The sequence below is a fragment of the Otolemur garnettii genome, unplaced genomic scaffold (assembly GCF_000181295.1).
Source record: "Otolemur garnettii isolate 467f Iridium unplaced genomic scaffold, OtoGar3 scaffold00091, whole genome shotgun sequence".
Classification (NCBI taxonomy): domain Eukaryota; kingdom Metazoa; phylum Chordata; class Mammalia; order Primates; family Galagidae; genus Otolemur; species Otolemur garnettii.
Genome location: NW_003852486.1, coordinates 6,738,542 through 6,742,590, shown reverse-complemented (window position 1 = coordinate 6,742,590; position 4,049 = coordinate 6,738,542). Strand labels below are relative to the sequence as shown.

Sequence of the window (4,049 nt, the reverse complement as noted above, 5' to 3'; positions counted from 1 at the left end):
CTGGCGCCTTAGCCACTTGAGCTACAGGCACCAAGCCATAACCGGTATTCTTAATGACATGAATCTTAGTACATGGGGTAAAGGTTAACTTTAGGGACAGAAGACTATGTGCTTTCAGACAAAATATAGGAAAGTATATGGAAGCTACATGACACCTGGCAGAGGAATCAAGGAGAAAGGACTATTATTTTAGAAAGGGAGGAAAAGCAGTTGGGGGCCATTCCTTGAACGCATCTCCTGGGCTATGGGGGTTCTGCCAACTCACAGTCCCTACTCCACAGTAAGGTACTGGCTTGTGATTTTAATTTACATTTCCCTGATGATTAGTGATTTATCCACAGCATTTATCCACTTTTTTTTTTTTTTTTAAGACTGGCTCACTCTTTCCTTATGTGTAGTGTCATAGCTCACAGTGAATGAGTATATCTGGGAAAAGTATGTTCTGATCTAGAAGGACAAAAGGCTTCTTGCAGAAATTCAAGGATACTCCTGGAGAGTCCTCCCCATAGTAACTCAGCTCTTAAGAATTTCTAAAGACTTAGCTTCCTAGAACCTTGAAACTAACACTTGCTTCTGCTGCTGTAAACCCTTGCACATGCTTTGAAACAAACCTCCAATGAGGGACAATATAATAATTCCTTTGCCTACTTGTGAGTCTTATAAAAGGACAGGGACAGAGCTGATGGGGAACTAGGCCTTCTGGGACACTAATCTACTGAAGCTCTGTCAGCTAGAATAAAGCCCTTCCTGCTTCAAACACAGGTGTTTGAGTAAATCTTTATATCGGGCCTCAGTTTCCTATTACAACAGCAACCTCAAACTCTTGGGCTGGAGCAATCCTCTTGCTTCAGCCTCCCTAGTAGCTGGGAATACAGGGCTGTGCCACTTTGCCAGGCTAGTTTTCTGTGCTAGTTTGCTCAGCTATTTTTAGTAGAGACAAGCTGACACTTGGTTAGGCTGGTCTGGAACTCCTGAGCTAAAGCAATTCACTGGCCTTGGCCTCACAGAGCACTGAGATTATAGGTATAAGCCACTGTGTCAGGCTAGTTTTCAGATTCTTCAAAGGAATTGATCTAAGAATATGAAGTAAGAAATCGTGTGGGTATATGCATATACACACACAGCGGGTTATATACAATCACTGACTACAAAGAGCTATTTTCAGTGAAACCATAAGCAGAGCTCAACTATTGCCCTGCTTCAAGGTGATCTAAACAAGCATCTACCATCTTTCTGGTCCTGGACTCTTACCAACCATGTGGAAACTCTCAAAGCTGACTCTACCATAACCAATGCAAACATTATACATCTGAAAATAAAGAGATAAGCAGACACATTTTATGTTTGAATGGCTCTATGAAATATGTCCTGGATTTATAGTTATTGAGAGCATCTGAAATAATACTTTTTGCATTTCAAAGAGCTTGAAATAATATACCTCTAACCATGTATGTGGTTCAATTACTTGCAACAGTCCCCCAGAAATCCCTGCAGGGTGCCTTAAAACAAAGCGAAGCTCCTCCCCAGCACTTAGAAGGTGATAGCTGCATTTCCCAGGGTTCCCACAACCCCTCCCCCCACACCACATGGCCATTCCTTTGGTGGCCCTGAGTGGCCCGACCTAAGGAGAGGTGAGAACTACATTACCCAGAAGTCGCCGCGCCACGCGTCCCTGGCGTTGAGCCAATGAAAACCTAGGAACGCGCATTTCCGGTTGTCTCAAGTCCTTAGACTGGACTTCTCGTGTACCCCGCGTGGCGGACGTTTCGGCTGGTCTCGAGTCATTTCTCCGGCTCCGGAACTAGACTAAGGTGTCGGTAATAAAGATTAGAGTAGTTCCCGCGGCGTAGCAGGGGGTCTGAAGGGTGACATTGATTACGGCTTTTCCCTTTACTGGATTGTTCGATGCTCAGAGTCCAATGGCGGCGGCTGCTGTGAGGTACCCGGCTTGGGTAAGTGTGTTTCCCGAGCCTCGGCAGTCCTCACCTTCACTCAAGCCCTGAAGCCTCTGTTCACGTCCCTGCACCTCAGGTCCCTGTGTTTGAGACAGTGAGGCGCTCACAGGTGGGGATCCTATTTCCGCCCCCCTTTGTAATGGGCTGTGATAGAGTGTGAGAGGCAGGGAGACTGGAGGTGCGACTGAACCGGAAGGATTCGGGAAACCCAAGATGGTTTTGTGTGTGGAAGGGTCAAAGAAAGTGAGGCTGCGTCGTGCCTGGATCTGGGTACCATAGCCTTGTGAACAGAATTGGTACACGGCTTCGGTTACTTTTAAAACGTTTATAAAAGCTGTTCAGAGGAACACGCTGGAAGGGGAATGATGATGGTAGTGATACAGGACAGGTGGCTCCCCAGGGAGCCAGCCAGAAGAGAAAATGAAATTGCGGTATTAGTAGGCTCAGAGGGTTTTCATTCTTTTACAAGGCTGCAAGCTTAGAAAAGTTAGCAACAAGGACTGAGACCCTAAGATCCAGATTTAATGTGGTCATCTCAGGTCACCTGTCTTTAGTCTTGGACAGAGCCCATGGAGTCCCATTCTTGTCTCCTGCCGTTCAGAACAGTTCTCCCACAGATTGCCACTAGTTCAGAAGTGTTTGCAGAGCCTACGAAGGTGAGTGGAGGATGTTCATAACTTTACTGATCCTTTTAATATGATCTCAGGGACTAGGGCATCTTGGGACTCTTAACATGCCACACTTCCTGAAATTGGATGTGGGAATCCTGAAGAGATTAAGCCCATGTTTTGTTTTGTTTTGTTTTTAGACAGTCTCACTATGCTGCCCTTGGTAGAGTGCCATGGCATCATAGCTCACAGCAACCTCAAACTCCTGGGCTCAAATGATTTTCTTGTCTCAGCCTCTGTGTAACTAGGACTACAGGCGCCTGCCACAATGTCTGGCTATGTTTAGAGATGGAGTCTTGCTCTGGCTTAGGCTGGTCTCCAACTCCTGAGCTCAAGCAATCCACCCATCTTGGCTTGCCAAAGTGCTAGGATTACAGGCGTGAGCCATCTCCCCTGGCCGAGCCCATGATTCTTATTCAGGCTGCAGTTTATACAGAGTAGTTTGTATTGCTCACAAACAATTGAACAAGATGTGGAAGTTTGTGCCAGGTATAGATAGTATTTGGAGATGTTTAGAGGTGAGGCTGAGCTGATTCAAGGAACCACAAGTCTCCTTTTATCAGGCTTCTTGTGAGTTCCTTTGAGTTAGCATGAAGAACAGAATGTGTGCATGAGGGAGGTGGTAGCAAGAGAAGGAAGGAGGCTATTGCCATACTCCAGAGTAGTACAGATGGTATCAACCAGAGTGCTGGTTGTGGCATGGTAGAAATGGTCAAATTCTGGATTAGAGGTATCCTCTGATTTCTCATTTTGAAACTGGGAGACTGCTAGAGTTTTGAGCTTAGCATCTGAAAGGATAGGCGCCCCATCTAATAAGAGGGGTAAGTAGTTAAAAGTATTATTTTTTTTAGAAGTGTTATTTTTATTTAAAGATGTTGGGAGTTTGTTATCTCCATGTTAAAAGTACATGCATATTTCAGAGAATAAATGAGTGGGTGTGTCAAGTGGGTGGGTGGACACATGGGTTTTGGACTCTGGAGAGGGTTTCAGGATTGATATTACTCTCAAAGGTGGTGGACAGCAGGTGGACCAGGATGGAGTGCAAAATTTTATTTTTTGCAGTTCTGGAGTCTGAGAAATCCAGGATCAAGGTTCTGGCAGATTTGGTTTCTAGTGGTGGTCACCACCTTGTCCTGCGGTGGCTGCCTTCTTGCCTTGTTTTCACATGGCTGTTCTGGAGAGAGCAAGAGGGTTCTCTCTTGGAAGTTTTCAAAAGGACATTAATCCTCTCTTAAGGTTCCTTTTTTTTTTTAAATCAAGTTCTTGCTTTGTTGCAGGGGCTAGAGTGCAGTGGCATTGTCAGAACTGACCACTGCCTCAAACTCACAGATTCAAGCAATCCCTCTGCCTCAGCCTCCCAAATATCTGAGACTATAAGTGTGCGCTACCACATCATCTAGTTTTTCTATTTTTCTTTTTTTTTTTT

General features: G+C 45.2%; 1 pseudogene; it reads left to right on the top strand.

Moving 5' to 3' along the window:
• Positions 1-1,781: 1,781 nt before the first annotated feature.
• LOC111727041 overlaps positions 1,782-4,049 on the top strand; it is an 8,191-nt pseudogene continuing 5,923 nt past the window's right edge.